The following is a 24,110-nucleotide window of genomic DNA, read 5'->3' as shown; positions in this document are numbered from 1 at the left end:
TAGAAATTTTCATCTTTGAAATTCTGGCGCCACCCAGTGGTGAATGAATCCTGCTTTAGCGTCATTTTCGTAACCCGTTGTCCTCAAACTTTCTGCTCTTTCTCAGAACCACACAGTGAGCTTGTACAAATACTCCTACAGATCCCATAATTCTACAGGTTCAGTGGAAGGCTTGGGCATCAGAATTTCAAAAACGAGTTTCCCAGGTGATTCTGTACAATTTTTGGTTTTCTTTTCTTTATTAAAGATTTTATTTATTTGACACACAGAGAGAGATCACAAGTAGGCAGAGAGGCAGGCGAGAGAGAGGAGGAAGCAGGCTCCCTGCCGAGCAGAGAAGCTGATGAGGGGCTTGATCCCAAGGCCCTGGGATCATGACCTGAGCCGAAGGCAGAGGCTTTAACCCACTGAGCCACCCAGGGGCCCCTGGTTTGTTTGTTCGTTTGTTTGTTTTTTAAATAATCATTTGTCAAGTGGATCTCCATGGAGGTGTTTCTGGCCATCCTGCAGTAAGTTTGTCCTAGAAAGAACAACCTGGTCACAGATCAGTTTAATTGAGGTCACAGTGTCTGAAAGGAGAAGCTCCAGGAATTCATGGAGATCCAAGGTTTGCATGAGCACCTTAGAGGCCCAGGTGTTTCCCAGGAGACCTTTTATCTAAGACTTCCTGAAGCATCACAAGGAAATGGATCTTCACATATGACCACAGATACAGAACAGCACATGCAGCTGGCTCAGTGATTCACATGTGCTCTTAGATTTCAGCTGTGGCTGTCCTGGACCGTTCCATGCAGGATTCCACTCATTTTAAGAATCTAAGTTTCCCCTTCAAGTGCTTTACCTAATGCCTCAGGATTTCCTTGGGGGCTCTAGATGCTGTAAAGAACTTCCTAAGTTATGGAGTATGCTCAGCTTGGAAGCACAGGGTAGGTTAACACATCTGGGAGAAACTCTAGATCAGTGGGGAAGGGGCCAGTGGGTCTAGACTCCTGCCTCTTCTGCTTTGGGACAGGGCCTCATGAAGAGCTATGAAGGGGAGGCTCAGGACTTTATCCTGTAGGCAGAAGTATGCTGGAAAGGATGAGTGATGGCAGGGAGAATTTTAATTAGGATCTTCGATATTTTGGTGGTAACATGGAAGTGGGATTTGTTTGGTAAGTAAATGGGGGGGGGTGGGGAGGCAGATACTAGGAGTGAAATATAGTCGCTCCAATTTGAAATAAATTGGCTCTAAGTTAGATGAGAAACCAAAGTAGAAATTTGAAATAGGAGACCTGATAGTGAAGCCCCAACTCTGTTAGCCTGTTTTGCTCACTGAATGGGTATGTTACCTCATGTAGTGGGCTCGGGGTGCCTCTCTCAACTTGTTGCTCTGTCACAAACCTCGCTCAATTTAGGGACTCACATGAGCAGTTTGTTGTTGTTCTTCATGAAGTTGGGCTGGGCTCAGCTGGGCATTTCTTCTGCTCTTCCCTGGGGCATTTGCACATAGTTGTTGTCTTCTGCAGGCTTCTTGGTCGGTGTCTCAGTCAGGGCTCTCTAGAGAAAGAGAACCAATAGGATATACTCAGTTACATGTGAGGAGATTTGGAGGAATTGGCTCATGCAATTACGGAGGCTGAAAGGTCCCACAGTCTGCCACCTGCAAGCCAGAGAGCCAGGGAAGCTGGTGGGATAACTCAGTCCATGTCCGAAGGCTGAGGACTAGGAGCTCCAGTGTCTGAGGGCAGGAGAAGATGGGTATCCCAGCTCAAAAAGGAAGAGATTTGCTCTCTCTTCCCCTTTTTTCCCTACAGCTTGGATGCTGCCTGCTTGCATTTGCCTGCACTGGTGAGCTCAGATCTCTTCACTCAATCTACCAAATCACTTACATACCACGACATGTTTTACTAGCTATCCCGGTATCTGTGAGGCCGGTCAGGTTGACACAAAAAATTACCCATCACCATCAGCGACTGCAGCCCAGAGAGCTTGTCTCTGCTTTACATGCTGCCCTCCCCTCAGGGGCTTTCTCCTGTGGAGGCAGCAGATCCGGACATGACAAGACAGAGCTGAGAGTCACATTTGTCACATCTGCCTCATTGTGTTGGTCAAAGGAATCATAAGGTGCTCACTTGTGGGGAAGTAGACTCACTCTCCTGGTGGAAAGACATAAAATAACTTAAGACCACTTTTAATTTACCACACAGTATATTTGAGTGGCCAATGAAATGAACTTTGGATGCCCTCTTATATCCGGATCTTGGTTTTAAAATCAGGAATAAAAACAAACAATCCAGAAATCTGATTATTCATATCGTGACCGATCACACCTACTATCTCTCTTCTGTGGTAAATACCCAACTTCCCTATTCCCGTTCCTGAAAAATAGTTTAAATCTGTGACAAGTTGAATTAACCTTCTCTAAATGGAAGGATTTAGGGAAAAGCTTAGATTAAAAAAAAATTTTTTTCCCCCCAGATTCACTGGAATCAATTAATCTGTTTTAAAAACTATAGTAGATGTACCTCAAATGAGTTGTATTTTAAACTAGCACAAGTTTTTTGTGTGTGTGAATTTGGGTTTTTTGTAAGGAAGAAGAAAAGGGTATTTTTATTTTCAAAATATGACACTGATATTTGTGAGATTATTTTGATAATTACCCTAAGAAGCATTTTCATAATGAAATAAAAATAATTTATGTTTTAAATGCATGTAATTTTATGAAGCACTAGTAAAAATTTCTGTATCTTAAATATTAGAATTAGCTGGTAGCAATAGTTTATTAATTTTATAAACTTCTATGGCATGGTAGCTCACCATAATGGAAATCCAAAAACTTAAAAGGAAACCTTTAATAACCTGTGTTTAAAAGAAGCAAAAACAGAGGGCACCTGGCTGACTTTGTCAGTAGCGTGTGTGAATCTTGATCTCAGAGTTGTAGGTTCAAGCCCCACATTGGGTGTAGAGATTACTTAAAAATAAAAATATCTCGCGGGGTGCCTGGGCAGCTCAGTGGGTTAAGCCTCTGCCTTTGGCTCGGGTCATGATCTCAGGATCCTGGGATCAAGTCCCACATCGGGCTCTCTGCTCAGCAGGGAGCCTGCTTCCCCCCTCTCTCTGCCTGCTTGTGATCTTCCTCTCTCTCTCTCTCTCTGTCAAATAAATAAATAAAAATCTTTTAAAAAATCTTGAGTGGCACCTGAGTGGCTCAGTGGTTTAAGCCTCTGCGTTCAGCTCAGGTCGTGATCCCAGGGTCCTGGGATCGAGCCCCGCATAGAACTCTCTGCTCAGCAGGGAGCCTGCTTCCCCCTCTCTCTCTGCCTGTCTCTTAGCCTACTTGTGATCTCTGTCAAATAAATAAATAAAATCTTAAAAAAATAAAATTAAATTAAAAAATCTTGGGGAAAAAAAAAAACCAAAAGGGCAGAAACAGAATGAAAATGTCTTTTATTTTTTAAGATTTTATTTATTTATTTGACAGACAGAGATCACAAGTAGGCAGAGAGGCAGGCAGAGAGAGAGGAGGAAGCAGGCTCCCCACTGAGTGAAGAGCCTGATGTGGGGCTCCATCCCAGGACCCCGGGATCATGACCAGAGCCGAAGGCAGAGGCTTTAACCCACTGAGCCACCCAGGTGCCCCTGAAAATGTCTTTTCATGGAAAGAATTGTTTGGAATCATTTTATATGAGGAGTCATTTACCATACAGTGTGAGAAAAGGTGGCAAAACCCGATCCCTCATGGAGGTGCGGTCATCAGAGAGCAGCTACAGAACGGCATAGGCAGGAAAAAAAGCAAGATTTTGAGAAAGAGATGAGAGCGAAGACAACCTGAATCAAAATAGTTTCTGAAGGGCCAATTTTCTTTTCTTTTCAGCTAAGAGAGATGTTTCAGTTCTGGGCATTTCTTTCCAAGACCATTTTTCTGGCTTATCTCATAGGGCTCTTTTTGGTGTTTTGCATTTCTCACCTCAAGCAGCTGCTTCTTAGCCGTTGACTTCAGGTTATTTCAAAAAGTCATCTCGTTCACTGTTTCCTCTTTTGACTAAAGCTTTTTTAATATTCTAACGCCGAGCTCCACGTGACTCTTGGCACACGCGAAAACAAAAACGCATCTCAGAAAGATCACCTGGAGCAAAAGAAACCAGACATTCTGGTATACACTATATGAGTCCACTCATGTAAAGTTCAAAAACAGACAAAGCTAACGTACCAGAATATGGGCTACTTAAGTAGGTAGACTGGCAAGTACATTCAAGAGCAGCTTTGGGGGTGCTGGGTATGATTAACATCCTAGTGACATTGCTGGGCTTCCTTTGCGAGCATTGATTGAACTGTGCACTTAGTATTTGTGCATGTCTCGATTTCTTTGTTACATTTCTTTTAAAAACGGAACAGTCAAGGAAACACGTTCTTCTCGTTGACTTAAGGGAAATCTGAGTCTGGGTATCTCTAGTGATTTGTTAAGGAAAGAATCATTAAGTTGGCAACATTTATATGTTTTTCAGACTCACGTTATTGCAGTGTTGCTTTTGACTTCATCGGGTTTCAGTGTCCATATGAACCATGCTTAGGAGACCAAGCATTCAATAAATCAGTGGCAATTAGAATGAGAACAGTACGAAGTAATGCAAAACAACACATGATTAGGATTGCAGGGCTGTAGGACTGTGTTTTATTGAAAAAACAATTGTCATGCTTCGCTAAGCCTAGAAACCCTAGGAGGAAACTGGAAACTAAACATTGATGTCGCTGAAACCAATATTATCTAGACAACTTCTCTTTCTCTCTCTTTTGTTTCCTGAAAATACCATCAAAGACTAAGTCATTTGATATTCCTTGGCTGATTGTTCAGTAGAAAGTTCTGTGTTATTGGAAGGGGAAAAGAAAAGAAAGTCATAAAGACTGGTAAAGTTAATGAACTATTTCACATTTACCAATATTCACATTTAAATGTTACTTCTATATTATTGGCCGACTTTTGTTTTCTGTAACAGTATTGGCGGCTTTCTCACAGTGCATGCCTCTTCCAAAACTTTTCGATTTTAATGGGATGTTGGACATAATTCATGAATTCATTATCCCTCCTTACAGCAGAAAGAGTTCAAATGTTATCAATGTTACCATCCTGAAGACTCTGACCCCTTGGCTGGGTTAAGGACATTGGAGAGGGTATGTGCTATGGTGAGTGCTGTGAATTGTGCAAGACTGATGATTCACAGACCTGTACCCCTGAAACAAATAATACATTATATGTTAATTTAAAAAAAAAAAGACTCTGACCCTTGCATATAAGCTGAAAGTTAGTGGAGAAAACATAGATTAGTGATGTCAGTTGCTATGATATATCAGGAGGACAACTGTGGGGGTGAAAATGCACTTCATCCTTAGGACTCAGAACCTCAGCAGAATTGAATGTTTGATCCCATCCAGTTATACGTCTGTTCCACAGGTTGAGGGATTGAATTCACTTCAACAAGCATTTATTGAGGGAAAGTTAACATACAAAACATTAGGGATAGGGTGCCTGGGTGGCTCAGTGGGTTAAGCCGCTGCCTTCGGCTCAGGTCATGATCTCAGGGTCCTGGAATTGAGCCCCGCATTGGGCTCTCTGCTCAGCAGGGAGCCTGCTTCCCTCTCTCTCTGCCTGCCTCTCTGCCTACTTGTGATCTCTGTCTGTCAAATAAATAAATAAAATCTTAAAAAAAAAAAAAACATTAGGGATAAAGCCAGAATTGTGAGAGAGATAAATATTTACATAAAAAATTATTATACAATATGATGAATGCCATTGTATAGAGATATAGAAATGGCTTCACAGGCAGAAAAGAGAGCAGCTAATGCTGCTGGTGGCATAAAAGGCTGTAGAGGAGGATCTTAAAGAGGAGTGAGAATTAGCCATGTTGACCAGGTGCTGAAGGACATTACAGGAATGCACAAAGGCTTGAGTTTCTGTGGAGTGAGCAGGAAATACTGGTTGGGAGAGATGGGGGTGCTGGGATTAGAGCAGGAATCCCAAACTAGGTTCTGGGACGGTCTTGGCTGCCCTGGGAAGGAGTTTGGATTTTACTCAAAGAGCAGTAGAAGGTTTATAAAAAAGGGGAGTAACATGATTTTCCCTGTGTTTTAGGAGAGGGTAAGGTCAGCTATGATGTGGTTAGTGCATTGTAGAGGGGAAAGCAGATAAGAAGGCCAGTGAGGAACTGTTGGAATAATCAACACTGAACCAGACCAAAGAAGCAACTTCTTGGAAGGCAGAATTCATCCTGGATTTAAATAAGTATTGGCATGTAGATGAAGGAATACTGTAAGAGCATGAGGACAATATTGTTGATCAATTTTTTAAAAAAGATTTTACTTATTTGACAGACAGAGATCACAAGTAGGCAGAGAGGCAGGCAATGAGAGAGGAGGAAGCAGGTTCCTGTTTGAGCAGAGAGCCCGATGTGGAGCCAGATTCCAGGATGCTGAGATCATGACCCGAGCCAAAGGCAGAGGCTTTAACCCACTGAGCCACCCAGGCACCCCAATGTTGATCAATTCTAATGATATAGAAAGATGTTCAGAAGTTATTGTTGAATAAAAAAGTTTACAAAAACACAAGCATTGTGATTTGGAACACCCTCCTCTCCCTATCGACCTATCCGTACCTCTACAGAGAAAAAAGACAGAGAACAATAATATTTACTTGCTAGTAGGCTTTTCGGTAATTTGAGAAAAATCAACTAAAATATAGTATGAAGGAGCTTAGAAAAATGTTTTCTTTTTCTCATTCAGACCCTACTGAAACCTTGTGGGTAGTCTGGCATTTCAGGAGTAGAGGGGGATTTGCAGAACCAAGAGGAGTATATAGCAGGGTTGAAAGACACAAATAAAATAGAAACAGAAATAGAAAAATAAAAATAGAAATATGAGCACAACATGTGGAAATGGGGTTACTGAACTGACAAGAGAAGACATGCAAATAATTTTATTTAAAGTTTGTGTTAAAGGTTATCTCTGAATGGTTTTCAGATTGTTTCTTATTGTCAGTGCCTAAGGACGTCACTCTGTGAAGGTGGTGGTGGTGGTTGGAATGGCCTATTTAAGGACTCTTCCTTCCAGACATAAGATTCCTCATGGCATCGGGTTCCACTGTTACCACTATATGAAGGGGACTAATAGCCTTATATTACCCCTTGTATTACTTTAAATATTCTCTCTTCTATGTTTTTCACAAAATAAAATTGCCCACAGATGCAAGGTTGATAGAATTGATGCTTTCGGATAAAACAACTTACATGCCGTTGTGTGGGGCCATATTGGTTTTACTGATTCAGAAGAAAACCCATAGAAGGATTGGGGTTTGAAGAGGTAGCCATCAGAAGGAGGAGGTATTTAGAACAGAAAGAGGAGAAAAGGAATAGAATCACTGAAGTTATTTTCAGGAGGATAAATATATTTGTGATGAAAAGGGTTAGTAGTCATGCTTCCTTTTTTTATTTCACTGTTGCAAGAAGATGAGGTTCAAAGGAAGAGGGACCAATATTAAGTCTGTGAACCAAATCCACCTTGGGTTTGTAATAGGTGCCAGTGACGCATCATCTCTTGAAAGTGCTCATTGTCCTGGGTCCTTGGGTGATCTAAGTTCCCCTCCTTTGCTTCTTTAGATCTTGGTTGCTTGGTTTACGTATTGATCTCCACTAATCATTCTTTCAGCAGTACTTCTTTCTGGTTATTTAACTTCTCCTTGTTTCGGTCCCTTCATTTTTGAAGGTATAGGGTTAGCTTCGATTGTTTAAAAAATTAAAAATCATGTACCCCTTGAAACAGGTAAGCTTAGAGTTTTGGTGGTTGAAATTGGGGTAGAAAGGCTGAGTATATCTGACTCTTCTTTCTCTTCCAAGCTCTCCCCAAAGGGGCATCCATGGAGCCAGGATTGAAAACTCCTGGACCCAAATCTGTGTCTCCCAGGATCAGGAGAGGTTACCATGGCCTCTAGTATCTTAGCTACCGTAAAGACATGTGTGGGGATGGTATTTTACTCTTCCACATTATATTTTCAGTTGGTTCTCTTAACAAGAAACATTTGTCTAACTGTGGTCGTGTAGTCATTGGGGACCAGCCTCAGTTCTTGTGTTAGAGAAGATGAAATGTAACTCTCAGAGGCAGGAAAGCAGTTTTCCTGACCTGCCACTGTCTTGCTGAGTGCTCTTTTGAAAATTGCTCCAGATCTTCACACCTCATTCCCTCCTCATTTTTCCATAAAGACCTCTGACGGCAATGTGCATCATTTTGTGGTTCTGGGAAAAGAAGAAGCTGGTCTCTGTCCTTCAGAGTCATGTGTTTGTTCTCAGTTGAGTGGAGAAGGTTTGAACTCTTCTGGACCTTGATGTCTCCCTGAGTATCTCCTAGTTCGGTAGAATACTCTTAACCACTTGCCTTCTCTGGGCTCAAGTAAAGAAAATTGTTATTACATCTTTTGTGGAAAGCGTTTTCTGCTTCTATTTTGGTCTTCCCCTCTGAGCGTATTGTATGAAAAGAGTGGAGGATTATCCTCCTTTAAGGGAAAAAGAATCATTTTATCGTTTGGTTGCTGTGTCAGGGGTCCGAATCATTTCCAGTAGCTGGCCCTTCTCTGACCCTCCGAGGCTGCTGGTTAGCACCGACTGCAGAGAGCTCGGAGGAACGCTTTCAAGGATTGATTCAGAGGCAGCAGAAACCTCTTACGCCCACAACCTAACAACCTTTCTTGGGATTCACTCAAAAGGCATATCTGGGACCTCCACTTTGTGGCTTTTGAAGTAATACATCTTCATTAGGAGTTAGAAGTAAACATTTATTTTTAAAGCTCGAAGAAGGAAGCAATTTGTCTTGAGCACAGTAGATTTGATCTTTAGAGAGAGGTGAACGGCCAACTTTTTTTTTCAGCAAAAGCTAAGGATGATGAATGAAACGCCCAGGGCTAAGAAGGCCCCTTCACGGCGGAGAGCGTTATCTTTAGAAGGATTTTTAAATCAGCACGCATCTAGCTACCTGGCTAAGGAGTACTGGATCGGTGGCTTTTTCACGGGCTGTTTCAGAAGAATAAGACCCCGATATTGTATCTTGCATTTGTGAAAGAGTCAACATCCTCAGTGTCAAAGGAATTTATCTTATGAATTATAATTCACAAGAACTCTATAATATATAGAGTCTTTGTTGAGAGGGTAAGCCCTTTTCGCCTGCCTGGTGCACAAGCTACAAAATACATGAGGCTTGTCCTCAGGAAATCTGCCCTTAAGTGAAGGCATGCACAGTTCTTTGACTCTTCCTTTATATGTGTCTTTTTATATTTAGACACTTTTTTTTTTTAGAAGATTTTATTTATTTGAGAGAGAGAGAGAAAATGTAAGCAGAGGGAGGAGCAGGGAGGGAGGGAGAGGGACAAGGAGACTCCTCGATGAGCTCAGAGCTCAACTTGGGGTTCATTCCTAACACCTGGGGGTCATGACCTGACCGTAAGTCAAGAGTCCAATGCTCAACCAACAGAGCCACCCAGGCACCCCTAGGTAGACGCTCTGGGTATATGTGGGCATTGCCACCTTGTGAGAGTAGATGTTGCAGCGAAGTACTTAAGATGCGGTTTTATTTATCTACATAGTTAGAGGTTTGGTTGATGTACTAATCTAGAATTTGAGTGTCATTGCAAGGTTTTTACATTTTAATAATTTGTTTTTGGTTTTTTTATTTTGATTTTGCTGGTTTAGCCCCTAAGCATTTGACGTTAAACAGACAGGCATGACCCCCTTCCCCACAAAAAAATCTAAGAAAATGACACAAATGCATAGTACTCCTGCATAGAGCAGTATGAGAAAACGTGTTTCACTGCAGAATGGTCTGATTTATGACCTGATTCCAATGAAATCTTAAAAATGGCCTAGATTTATAGCACATACTTCTCTGTGTGCTTGAGGTACATTATATCATTTAATCCTTCGAACAACTCCACGTGACAGGTACTATTATCACTCTGTTCAGCAGGAGAGGAAACTACGATGTAGAGAACACAAGTAATTTGGCCAGGATTGCCTCGTTAGCAAGTGGCAGAGCCAGTTTTCGAACCTAGCACTCATAGTGCAGCGCCCAGGTTCATGACAGGAAGCTCCAGCATCCCAAGGAAACAGGATGGCCTGCATTTATTGAGCACCTACTACAGCTTGGGTTGACCAGAGAAAAGAGACACCGTATTACCCCATGAAGAGCATAGTGTTAACCCTGGGATAATGCATCCACTGAGGAAGGTGGCATACCAGGCTGATTTCAGACCACATAAGTACATGCTAGGTCTACATTAATTATCCTCCAGAATATGTAATTTAGAATCATTAAGATCTAAAAAGAATTGGAAGATTTAAAAGAGTTGAATGAAGATGAGTTATAACTAGCTTTTTTTTTTTTTTTAAACAAAAAAGGCCTAGAAAAAAATTTTCTTGGGTAAAGAAAATGAATTTTCAGTTGTAGAATCTATGGAATGATTTTTTTTTTCCCCATCTAGGCTAGAGATTCTCTCACTCACTGAAATCATCACATTTGGAAGGCTGCCACTCTACCACCAATGCTCACTGAACTCATCCCCTCTTAGTGTTTGGTTTGAGATGACAACCATTGGCTCAAAGTTGACAACCTCCATGCACACACACACAGATGTGACTCCTCTCAGCCTTTGGGGGACAGCTGGGTGTGGCTTGGGAAAACCATTATGGATGAAGACCCAAGAACCATGGAGCACACCTCTTAAGGCCTTGGCTTAACATAAACTCCCCCAAACTTAGGTATAATCAAGGAAAAGGGAGGAATTCCAACTAAATGGAAATCAAGTTTTATTACTTTTGCCAAATGGGAACTCCAAATGTAAATCAAAGTGTTCCACCAGTAATTTTAACATTGAGGTTTTGGTCTCAGCTAATATCATCACAAAGGATTGCCTTTGAGTCATGCAGTTGGGGAATTCGGACTTTTTAAAAAGATTTTATTTATTTATTTGACAGACAGAGATCACAAGTAGGCAGAGAGGCAGGCAGAGACAGAGGGGGAAGCAGGCTCCCCACTGAGCAGAGAGCCCCATGTGGGGCTCGATCCCAGGACCCTGAGACCATGACCTGAGCTGAAGGCAGAGGCCTAACCCACTGAGCCATCCAGGTGCCCCTGGATGTTGTTTTTTTTTTTTTTTTTAAACAGAAGTGTCATTGATGGATTTATGGATTGTTCCTGAAGAATTTCACACTTTGGAGATGGGTCTTAGAGCACTTGGGTCCACTGTGGAAAGGCAGATGAAACTAGGAGCACAGATAATAGTCGAAAAAATCATGGAGGCCCACAAATCTAAGGAAACAATTCTGAGATTTTAACATGTGTCTGAGTTAAAAGTGCTCACGCTTACAAAGGAACAAGTTCAAATGTTCTTATGTGAAACAAAGTCCCTTTTTCAAAAGCACCATTGACAGAGAAGTTGGAGCCTGCTGTTAATCTTCTCTAGGTAGGAAAGGGTACACGGTACAGGTTTTTTGCCTACACATGAGACGGTTTTCTCTGCACTAGGGCAGGGAGGTGCCTGAGCACATAAAAAAATTTTCTTTTTGCCAGGCTAAAACTTTTTGGAGTCACTTTTTATAAAGCTCTAGAAACTTGGGTTTATTTCATGATCAGCTATACATAAAAATCTTCTATATCAAGAATCACTTTAGTAGAAGGAGAAAATGGGACTGGGTGGGTGTTAGTGTTACCTCAAGCCTCTCTGGTTCTTGCCATGGAAGCTGGTTCGTGCATTATGGAATTTCTCCTTAGCTTTGCTCCATGGTGAAAGGTGTCTTGTTTTAGTTTTTTTTGTTGATACTCATTTCAGCTGGTGCTTATCTCTTTTGCTTTCCAATTTTCCTGTCTTTTCTGGCCACTGACCTTAATGATTGAGGATCCACAGACTGTACTCATGTTTGGAACATACTTACTTTTCCTTATTGCATAAGCAATACGTATGTATTATAGAAAAATACAGGGGCGCCTGGGTGGCTCAGTGGGTTAAAGCCTCTGCCTTCAGCTCAGGTCATGATCCCAGGGTCCTGGGATCAAGCCCCGTGCCGGGTTCTCTGCTCGGTGGGGAGCCTGCTTCCTCTTTTCTCTCTGCCTACCTGTGATCTCGGTCTGTCAAATAAATAAATAAAATCTAAAAAAAAAAAAAAAAAAAGACAAATACAGACAGAAATAATAAGAATCAAAGGGAAGAAGGGACAAAAGATAAAACCAACCATAATCATATAATCTAAGGCACTGCTCTGCTGTTAGCCACTTTGTGTAGAGCATTTCAGGGTATGTTAGCAAAACAGATAGTATCAAAGTGGAATCATTTAGAAACTCTTTTAGACTCTGCTTTTCCCGCTTAACATATTAAATATATTCCAATGGTATCACTAACTTTTATCAAACCAATATAAAAGGCTGAATGTTATTTTGAGCAATGGCAGTACTTGAGCTGGTTTAGCATTTCCAACTGTGGTCAGACAATTTATTTCTAATTTTTCAATTATAGGCACCACTGTAGTGACTACCCATGTGCCTGTACCACCCACATGATTATTTCCTCAGGATAAATTTCCAGGAGTAAGAGGGCCAGGTCAAGACATGTGCAGAATTTTAAGTCCCTTGGGAGATCGCCAAATTGCCCTCCAATTTATTCGCCCACCAGCCAAACATCAGAGCCCGGCGCTTTGCCTTGGGTTTCTTACTTGCTTTTCTGGATACGATTTTCTTTTCTGTTTTCGTCCCCTTAGCTTCCTTTTATTTATTTGTTTGTTTGTTTGTGTGTCATTGTTTTAATTTATTTTTTTGTTGACATACGGTTGACACACAAGGTTACTTTGTTTCAGATGAAGTACAGCACGGTGATGCCACAAGTCCATACATTGTGCGGTAGCGCCCATCTCTCACCATGTAACCCTGCTAAGGTACCAGTGACTCCGTTCCCTGTGCTGTACCCTTCATTCCCTGTGACTTATATGGATGTGGCTTTCTGTGCTGGCTCTTGGCCAGACGCACTACAGATCCCCTTCAGGCTTTGAGTGGCGAAAGCCAAACGATATAAAATAAAATGACAGTCAAACAGTGAACAAACGTGGTAGGACGTGTATATTTAGGTTGAGTGGAGAGAGATGGTCAGGCACTTTCTGCTTGGCTGAGTGGGTTCTGGGATCTCCCCTCTGTGCATAGCTTGGCTCTTATAGGCAATGAAGATTCATCGTGCCCAAGGCTCTTCACAAGGGGTCCCTGACCCTCTCCTCCCCTGAAAATGGGTACTTTTAGCTTTACTGCCTGCAAGCTTTTTGCAGAGTGTCCGAAACTTCCTTCAGATTTTCCGAAGGTCCTCTAGGGCTGACAGGTGCTACACCCTCAGGAAAGGAATGATTCAGTATTTTGGCTTCTGGTCTCATGAAATGAAAAGAGAAGAAAAGAAGGAAAGAAAGAGATATTTTTCATTTACAATGAAAATTTTGCTAAGCTCGTATCAGGGTGCTCTGAGAATTGCTATATTATTTTTGAAGTCATGATTCCTCAAGTCAGGGATAAAAATGGCTCTTTTGAAATGGCCCGGCATTTGCTTCTGTGCCTCCTCTACGCATAGAGATAAGTCAGCTTTGTCCTCCATTTGGGGAGGGATTATTCTGGAGTGAGGCCTCCGGGTCAACAGCCTAGATCAAAAACCTGCCTATTGGACTTGACACCAGGTCTCTTTGCCAGACGTTGTAATTGTGTAAGAGGGAGGGCCCACCATCATAAAAAGAATGCACAATTCTTCTATTTTTTTAGGGAATTAAGGACAGGAGTGCCTGGGTGGTTCAGTCAGTTTAGCATCCATCTTCAGCTCAGGTCATGATCTTGGGGTCCTGGGATCGCATCCCATATCAGACTCCCTGCTCAGTGAGGAACCTGCTTCTTCCTCTGCTCCTCACCCCACTTTTGCTCTCTCTCAAATAAATAAAATCTTTTTTAAAAATTGAGGACATTTATGAAATAATTGAAAACTATTAGAATCCTCCAGGGACTTCTATCACTTAAGAGTCCAATTTTTTATTTCAGCTCAAGTCATGATCTCAGGATCATGAGATCGATCCCCCCAGTCCCGTTCTTGAGCTCTGTGCTCAGTGGGTAGTGCTTGAGATTTTCTCCTCTCCCTTTGGCCCTCCCCTGCTCTCTAAATAAATAAATCAATCTAAAAAAAAAGAGAACCTTTTCTAGATATTTGATGATATGATGGCATAATGAATATCCGTCTATCTCCACACACACAGATACTTTTGTATTGTGATTAATTATATGTTCTGATTTGAATTTGCAACGAGATAGCAGTAGCAAACTGAAAACAGAGTTGAGGATGATTGGGTGAAAGGGGGATGGGAGAGGACGGTCTGACTCTGCAGTGGCCGGGGGCCAGGTTTTTTTGTTTTGTTTTGTTTTTTTAGATTATTTATTTATTTATTTGACAGAGATCACAAGTAGGCAGAGAGGCAGGCAGAGAGGAGAGAGAGAGAGAGAGAGAGAGAGAGGAGGAGGAAGCAGGCCCCCTGCTGAGCAGGGAGTCTGATGTGGGGCTCGAACCCAGGACCCTGGGACCATGACCTGAGCTGAAGGCAGAGGCTTTAACCCACTGAGCCACCCAGGAGCCCCAGGGGCCAGGTTTCGAAGCACTACAGTTGAGATCTGAAAATGGGTTTTATTTCCAGAGCACACATAGGTGTGATTCCTGGACTTTAAAACAGATTCTGTGCTAATTTTCCACACTCTCTTCTGCCCTACTGTTTGGTACTTCTTGGGACCTAAAACATGAATCCCAAACATCCAGGATTTCTCTTAAAAATCCAGCATTCATTGCTCCCAAGGGCCTCTAACACAAATAGATTATTAATAAGCAAGGATGCTTGTTAAAAAGCATTACCCTTCTGCAATATAAACATAAAACATTTTCCTTATGCAGTTTTATACCATTTAACCCCAAAGGTGTTAGAAACTGAACATTCTAAAAATTTAAGGCCTGTTCTGGGTTGAATGACTTAAGCTGCAATAATAATAGCCTTCAAATAATCATAATTGATTAAAAATAAATTCTGAAGAAATGAATCAGTTAAGAATAGATCTAGAAGTCATCATGTAGCTTGATTTGAATTGTGCCAAGACAATTTTTCTAAATATTACCTCCATTTCAAGTACTAAGAATTTTTAATGATATAATGCTGCCACCTGGTGTTTTTGTTCTGTTACTGCAGCAATATTTGTGTCCTTGACAAGTAGCTGCTTCAGTGAACAGTTAGAATTTTCTAGACTGTAATTATTTGCAGTTTTATTGGAGAATAAGTTGAATGTATTTCCCATAAAACACAAATTCTAATGGATCCCAGAATCCTTGTATTCCCTTTAGAGTACCCCAAATGAAAAGTGAGAGACAGGCATCTTTCCCTTATCATAGGCACATTATGCTAACCTTTCTGTCTGTCCCAGTTATTAGAGAAAAACCCACTTTCACAACCATGCGGTATTGTGGCTTGAGCTAACTTTTTGTTTATTTATTTATTTATTTATTTATTTGTTTGTTTTTAAAGATTTTATTTATTTATTTGACACAGACAGATCACAAGCAGGCAGAGAGGCAGGCAGAGAGAGAGAGAGGAGGAAGCAGGCTCCCTGCTGAGCAGAGCGCCCCATGTGGGGCTCGATCCCAGGACCCTGAGATCATGACCTTAAAGCCTCTGAAGGCAGAGGCTTTAACCCATTGAGCCACCCAGGCGCCCCTTGAGCTAACATTTTAATTAAATTGTGTTTGGAGCTTAGAAGGAGAGCTTAGAAACAGAAATTTAAACTGAAAATAATATGGGGTGATAGAGAAAGTGAGAAATTTCTGAAGGTGGGGGTCATTTATGGGAATAGAATCTGAGTGCCCCAGGTTTTTAGCTATCATGTATCTGAAGCAATCAACGTCACTCCTTGTCCATGGATGAGATTTGCATAGACCAAAGAGATTTTCTTAAAAATTGCTCTAGATCCCAACAATAAAAAAGGATTTCTGAGGTCTTTTGGGAAACAGACTCTCCAGTTGGCAGGCTGATGTTCCCAGCTGTAGGATTGGCTGGGGTGTGTGGTGTTGGCTCCCAATCCTACCAGATAACTTTGCCTCATGTACCACCCTGGACTCTGGAGCCATTTGTTTGTAGGCCCTGCCATACAGTTTCTAGATTTGGGTGGCAGAAAATAAAAATTAAAGCTGTTAGTGCTGGGGAAGAGACCTGAAAACATCTAATCTGGTCTCTTTCTTTTCAAGAAATGAAAAAGAAAGCCTGACTTGCCTAAACTCACCTGCTTAGGGAGAGCTAGAGCTGGGGCTTAGGACTTGCTGCAAGTCTGTTTATTTACTTGAGGATGGTTTACTTATTTATTTACTTTTAAAGATTTTATTTATTTATTTGAGAGAGTACACATGCACAAGCAAGGAGGGGAGTGGCAGGCCGGGGGAGGTGCAGACTCCCTGCTGAGCGGGAACCCTGCTGGATCCCAGGACTCTGGGATCAGGTCCTGAGCTGGAGGCAGATGCTTAACTGACGGAGCCACCCAAGCGTCCGCTAGGCAGGGATTTAGATTTCACATGAGTTCCTGACCCAGAAGGTACCTTACTTGCCGCATTTGTGCAAAGGTTAAAGAGTTGCCTTTAACTTTCCCAGAAAAACACTTAATCAGGTTTTTAACATCCCACATTCATGGTACATGTGAGTACAGTAGGACATAAAAGCCATATAGTCTTCAAATAAATGCAACAAAGAATTTTGGGGTATTTTGTATCTATTCGATACTATTCAGTATGATAGATCCTACCCACATTTGGCTATTTAGATTTACATTTAATTTAGTTGAAATTAAATACAACTCAGTTTCTTTGTCTCACTGGCCACATTCCAGGGCTCAGTAGCACATGTGGCAGTAGGGGCTATACTGGAGAGCCTCGATTTAGAACATTTCCCATATCGTACCATGTTCTGTTGGCCAGCAGTGATATGGCTAAGGATGCCTTTTCTGTCTTCCTTCCTCCTCCTCCTCCTTCTTCTTCTCCTTTTTTTGTAAAGATTTATTGACTTACTTTAGAGAGAGAGCTGGGAGGGAGTGGGGCAGAAGGAGAGGGAGGGAGGGAGAGAGCATCCAACAGACTCCCTGCTGAGCTGGGAGCTGGATGTAGGCTCCATTCCATGACCATGAGATCACGACCTGACCCGAAATCAAGAGTCGGACACCTGAGGGACTGAGCCACCCAGGTGCCCCCACCTTCTTCTGTTTTCTTTCTTTCTTTTTTTTTTTTTTTTTTCTTTTGAGATCATTTCCGTAGCCTTACTTTACTTTCTGTGATACACAGAATTAATCAGAATTACTTGGTGGGCAAGGGTGTGGAATCAAAACTAGGGAATGTTCCATGAAATAAGAAATTTCTATGTTAAAGAAAGGAATAAAAGGCACCAAATGCAGGTGGTGGTGCAAGATGTGCTTTGTCCTGAAATGAAGGGCAGTTGGATGGGCTTGAGCTTCTAAGAGCTGAGCCCGGTAAGTCATTTCTCTAAGCCTCATGCCATTGTTGTGTGTACGAGTATGCCTGTGTGCAAGGACTTCACGTGTATTTGGTACCAGCACTGGGGAGGGACCTCCCATGCAGCTCTGTGGGGCTCGCAACCTGGGAAATTGCATCCCAAGCAAAATGACCTGATCCTGGGAATCGTTGGATTTGACTCATCCTTTTGGTGATTCTGGAGAGAGCATCTATTATTTTCCCATCGTTACCCTGCTTTTCATCCTTTTATGAGACCTGGTTGCTTACCTTGCCCTTCCATTTCTTAGGAATGTCTCATTTCCTTCCACAAACCCATTTTTTTTTTCTTTGCTAATTTTAGCCAGAACCCATTTTTGTTACATTAATCCAAATAATCCAAACCAACATGATGTTACTTGGATGTTATGGTGGATGGAAATGGGTTTATAGGGCAGAAGGGAAAAGAGGGGTTCTTCTAGGAGCAAAACAAAAGAGAAAAGGAATGAAGGGAACCAAAAGAACACAGTGAGTTTGAGGGGTGCTTGGCTGGCTCAGTGGGAAGAGCATTTGACTCTTGGTTGTGAGTTTGAGCCCCATGTTGGGTGTCGAGATTACTTAAATACATTTTTAAAAAAATTTTTTTAAAAATAGAAAGAACACAGTGACTGAGTAGATGGTACAAAATCTGTACTTTCCATGAGCTATTGTGAAAGAGGAAAAGGCTTCATTTCGATCCAGAATGTTCATTTCTGGTCCCTGGAACAGGGAAGAGAATGGCTACCCCGTACTTCACACCCTCTGGTGGACACCCCATCACTGGCCCTATTCTCTTAACTTGTATTGATCTCATTTTAGTTCGAGTCATTATCCCGTCATACCCAGAGAGCTCTGCAGTGGTCTCAGTGCTTTCCCTTCCGTCTGACTTTTTGTAGAGTTTACCTACATGGACCTCCAATTTAACTATCCACCAGAATTTGTTAAGAATTTGAAACCACATCCTCTTCTGTGGACTCTGGGAAGCCCAGGGTTCATAAGGCTACTATGGAGCATTAAGCGAACTCAATTGTATAAAAGGAGATTACTGCCCTTGGGGTCAAGGTATTGAAATGCAAAGCATGGATTCTGAGCCTGCAGTTTTAAACCAATGGGGTTTCAGAAAATGGGAGGCTCTTAATGAAGGCTCTGCAAATCCTGTAGCTAATCCCTGTACTCCTAATCCCACTAGTTGGCTGGGAGGGTGTTTTGTTTGTTTGTTTTTTGTTTTTTTGTCCCAAAGGCCTTCCCTGTCTTTTCCTGATTCCTTAAACTCTCTGAGTTTTGTTGTATTTCTGTTGATTGCCAGCATATTTTCTAATGAGGGCAGAGGGGGGTCTGTAACAGCCTTGGCTGCGCATTTTCCATAAACTCTTAGTGGCTACAGCAGATGTTTCTCTGTTTACACCAAGTGCAGTCGAGTTTCCTATTAGGAGCCGGAGCATGGAGAGAGCACACAAACCTTCACATTCACAGCACACCAGGGCCCGAGGAGGACGTGTATAGGGTTTATCTGAAATGCTACAAAAACTGCAGTGACTTTTAGGGGGTGCAGACCAGTATACATGCATTCATAGGAGCTTTTGTGGGTTACAGAGATTGGATTGTATACTGGAATCTCATGTTGAGTGACCCTCTAGTTTTATAATTAGTATCCCTTCCTTCGGATTCCCATCAATTACTATTAAAAAAAAAATGGCCCAACAAACCAAACAGAACTCCTAGAGGTAAGTGAAGAGCCTCGTCAGTCATATTGTTAAGCTTTTGTTGCTGTATTCCTACTCAAGTGTTACTGCCTTTGGCTTTACTGATTTCGAGGACCATACCCGGCAAGTGTGCGCCTCCAGCAAGCATACGCTGGTGAATTAACAGCCAAACTCAAATCGATGTCTTGACCATCAGTAACTACATAAATCCATAAAAAAATGGGACGATTACTTACACTGACCCACTTGATGGTGAAGAGAAGCTGCTTATCATTCTTTTAGGTTTCCAAAACAAGAGAGAGCCTCCAAGTACGCAACATGATGATATGATACTGTTTTTAAGGCCCTGTATCAGTCCGTGTGATTCAGCAGTAACTGCTACCTGAATCCAAGAGGAAGTAACAATCAATAAACCCAGTACCTTGTACCTAGGGGAGAAGCCTTGGTTCCATGATAGAACCGTCCTTCAGGTCAGTGCTGCTCGTGTCATCAGATGAAAGCCATGGGCGTCCAAGGCCTCAGTCTCTCCCTTCGCTGGCTGTATTTCTCAGGTGTCCAACCTGTGCCTGGAAGACAGCTGATCATAGACGGTGGTTATATTAATCCTTGGTGCGGAGAACTTCTAATGGCATGGGACAAAGACAGCTGCGATCTAATGTAGTGTTCCTGTCCTCCATTTCATGCTGTACCTGATTTTTTTTCTCTCCCTGTAACATTGATTGATTTGGTAATGCGGAGTGTTTGCTTTCCAGCTGGAAGATCTAATTGTAAATAAACAGCTGCTCGCTGCCTTTAGACAGTGGGTGATGTTAGCAGGTACAAGACCAGGCTGGGCCGGTTGATTTAAGGCCCGTGCAGGGGAGCGTGTGGGAGGCTGGGGAAGGAGACACAGGCAGACACACGGCAGGTTCGAAGTCCTCTGTGCCTCAGTCTCATCTGAAGACCCAGTCTTTTACTTTACAATAAAGTAGGAACTAGTACATAGATTGTGAGGGCTTTTGGTAGCCTCGGATACGGACTGAATGTAAGAGACATAGAGACTCGCTCTTATCCAGGAAGGCCCTGTTTTTGAAGGATGGAATCAGATATTGGACTAATTCTTCGGGATTGTTTCCCTGGACAAGGTGGATTGGAAAATGCTGAACGAAAGCAGCAAGTAGATGAGTGTGTGAAGGGGAACTCTATGTGGTCTATGAGAGGACGTGAAAAGAGCCCAATAACAATACTAAAACCACCCGGATCGCTGTCCATGTCATTGCCTAGTTCAACTCCCACATTCTCTGGTGTGGGACACAGAGCAGCACAGGGGAACAGAATGTTTCCAGAGACGCTTAGTGTTTTAGAGCCTGAACAAAAACGCACGAAAGCTGAGGGAGAGTCATCGCCCGCATCATCCATTCGCGTTGGTGTTAGCCAAAGTCATCACATCACGTGTCAGCTGAGTCAAAGATCCACAGTGATTGTCCTTTTCATTGCTCTCCTGTGGGAGGGGGGGTCCCTCATGAGGCCAGTGCCTCATGGTCCCATCATCCTTGAGTAGACGTGCCCCTTTCCGTGGCTCAGAATAATCTCAAGCCTACCTCATTTTACTTCCCCTTGTACCTAGACTGGGCAGGTAAAAGATGGGGGTTGGTGTGGGAGGGAAATTCCCCATGGCCAGCCAAGGAGGGACCAAAGAGCCCCGGAATGGAGCCAAGACGGGGTCTCCTTCTCAGCCAGGACAGGGGGGAGATGTTCTTCCCTGTTATAGAACTAAGGATGTAAAATAAGCCTAAAACAAGGAGGATCTCAATTATACCACAAGACTAGCAGCAAGAATGAGTGAATGGGGGGAGAGGAGAGTAGGTGTGACGTACCTGGTGGCGTCAGAAAGGTTTAAAGCATCTCTCAATCCCAGCCTTCGGCAGCTCCCCAGCCCAGCTAAGGTGAAGAGAGGCTCCGGGCAGAGCAACAGCAGAGTCTCAGGTAAGGATGGAGGAGTGACGTGGAAGCTGGAGACTGACCTAGGAGTGCTCCTGTGTTCTCCCTGAATTCTCCTTGGTTTTTGTCACAGACTGTCCTAGTGGCCCTCTTTCTTGAGCTTTACGTCAGAATATCCGGATCGTTTCAAGTTCTCTTCCTTCCTCCCTATACTACCTTTTCTGTTTACTAAATTTTTGTGGTGGTTGTTCTTTGTTACAAATACCATTTAGGTCTCTGCAATCTTTTCTGATTTTTTAAAAATTTTTTATTCTTACCTGTCTCACCCGAAGCCCCCTCCCCCTTCAAGTCTATTTTCCTAGTCATCTCTTCGCTCAACCATTTATGAACATATTGGCATGTTAAAACTCAACCCACCTGGGGCCTCTGGGTGGCTCAGTCAGGTAAGCGTCCAACTCTTGATTTCAGCCCAGGTCCACAATTTCAGGGTCGTGAGATAGAGCATTGCCTTGGCGGGCTCCTGGTCAGTGGGAGTCTTCTTGTCCCTCTCCATCAGCTACTGGCTCTCTCTTTCTCTCTCTCAAATAAATAAAATCTTAGAAAAAGAAAAAAAAGTCGCGGTGCCTGGGTGGCTCAGTGGTTAAAGCCTCTGCCTTCGGCTCAGGTCATGATCCCAGGGTCGTGGAATGGAGCCCCACATCGGGCTCTCTGCTCAGCAGGGAGCCTGCTTCCCCTTCTCTCTCTGCTTGCCTCTCCCCCTACTGTGATCTCTGCCTGTCAAATAAGTAAATAAAATCTTAAGAAAAAAAAAAAAAGTCAACCCACAAATTCCCTGGAGGGAAACTACTTTCCCCAAAACATTTTGGGTAGTGGAGGGGGAAGGGTAGAGGAAGCCTACTGGTTATCTCTTTAATCTTTGAAATCCACCACTGGAGCATTTACCATTATCTGCATTTAATAGTAGACAACCAAGGCTACTAGAGAGGAGTAACTTGCCCAGGGCCCCAGAGCTAATAACTGAATAGTCTTCATTGCTTTCAAAAAGCCTGGCTGCAAAGGCCACACTCTACTACCCATAGGGAGGGGCTTAGGCACTTTCTGGAGGCCAACTCTCTTGACATGTCTAGTCTTCTCAGAGTCCAGAGAAGGAGCCTACGTAAGCTATGGAGAAGGAGAACAGTTTCTCTTGTAAACTGTGTAGCATATTCTGGTTTATAAAAGGCTGTGTGTCTGGCTTCAGTTTATTCTCCTTCTGAAATAGCCCGATAATCTGTAATAAGGAGGATTTGAATCTATAATCTGAATTTACTTAACAAGATAATTAAATATTTAAAGTCAGTTCATTTAGAGGCTAGAAGGGATTATAGATAGCACACTCACAGATTTCCATCCCTAGATTAGTATGCACTGCAGCACATTCTTAATTTTGGTTATAGCTGTTTTTCGGTTCTCCTATCTTTGCATTTGCCATGGCAATTAGGGCTGGAGGGAGCTTGTGGTGTCCTTGGAACTGAGAAGGAAGAGAAATTATGACACTAAATAATACCAAATGGGCCTAGTTCTCATTGCAGTAGAAACCACTCAGAAAAGTTAATTAAACTCAGGAAATAGGCTGCAAGATAATTAAGTTTAGGCCTAATTTTACACTGCAGGCATTCTATATTGTTTTTGCAAAGGTCCAAAGGAACATGAGATAGAAAATCTCCAGGTTGTGAGCTAGATTCATAAAGGATCGTTATCTGCAGTTAAATGGCCAGAGAAGATGGTTATGTGTGGGCAGCAAATTGTATTTTGTAAGGTAAAAGTGATAATTACGCCGCACATATAAGACATTCATAATTTCTTTTAATTATCCATAAAGGGGAGAGTTGTCAGTGTATCTGGTGTAGGAAATGATAAATGTATAAACCCCACATCCAAGACATTTTTTCTAAAAAAAAATGGTGGATAATCAGCTCCTGAGTCTGCTGTGGGAGCTTAGGTGTATTTTAAACCCTAAGGCTGGAGGCAGTCTTGATTGCTACCTTGTGTGTGACGGAATAAAAAGAAAAAACAACCTGTCACCAGTCCAGAGCAAATATGCGTCATCTCTCCTTGGAGCATGTGTCCCCATTAGAGGACAGGATGTTTGCGTTCTGACTTGACTTGCTTTTCACAAAGTCCCCGCCGGCTGTTACTCAGTACCTCGTGGCCTTCAAGGGCATTGGCAATTGATTAAATTTTCAATTGTCTAGTGTTTATCTTGGTTTTCTTATGCCTGATGTGAACTCGGTGCTGCTTTTGGATGAAGCAGAGAATTTATTTAAAAATTGATCTGGTATTTGCCGTGTTCCTTTCATCTAGTCCCCCCCCCCCCCCCACACACACTTTGGTTTAAAAAAAAAAAAAGATTCTGTAGGACAGAAGGAAATAAACCAAATTCTATCTGTTGACTGCCAAAATAAATCGAGTCCATTTTATTTCTTATTTACTCTTGCTGGGAAGTTCTGCGTCAAGTCAACTTGCCTTTGGTTAAATTTGATCAGCCGCCGTACTTAACGCTCAGTGCTATACTATTTCCCCTGCTGGCTGACCCCAAAAGGGACTCTTCAAGGCTCTTTCTGTCATTGTATATAACTTCACTGACATTTTCAGGTCACCTGAAGCTTCCAAATGCATTTAGAGGTGAAGAAGTCACCAGGCAAACACAGGTATAAATATATCAGTTTCTCATGCTCATTATTTTGATCTAGAAGCCCAAAACTGAGGGAATTGGGCACTGGGTGGCCCCATGTTCCACAGAGATTGACAAGCAACAGCCAGACCTCCACCCCTTTCAGTATTTAAGAAGGAATGGATGGAAAGAATTCAGTACTTAAGAGCAGAGTTGATGGAAAGAAGGCATCTCTTTGCATCATGAGCTG

At 42.4% G+C, this 24,110-nt stretch overlaps 1 long non-coding RNA gene across 1 annotated transcript; it reads right to left on the bottom strand.

Moving 5' to 3' along the window:
* Positions 1-306: 306 nt before the first annotated feature.
* LOC309860825 lies at positions 307-19,912 on the bottom strand. Its single transcript, XR_014309656.1, has 4 exons — positions 19,524-19,912; positions 3,950-4,108; positions 1,406-1,539; positions 307-520 (listed from the first exon to the last, which is right to left on the bottom strand). It is a non-coding gene; the product is annotated as an uncharacterized lncRNA (long non-coding RNA).
* Between the last annotated feature and the right edge of the window lie 4,198 nt (positions 19,913-24,110).

Source organism: Mustela nivalis (genome assembly GCF_964662115.1).
Source record: "Mustela nivalis genome assembly, chromosome: 3".
Lineage (NCBI taxonomy): Eukaryota > Metazoa > Chordata > Mammalia > Carnivora > Mustelidae > Mustela > Mustela nivalis.
This window is presented reverse-complemented; position numbering and strand designations above follow the sequence as displayed.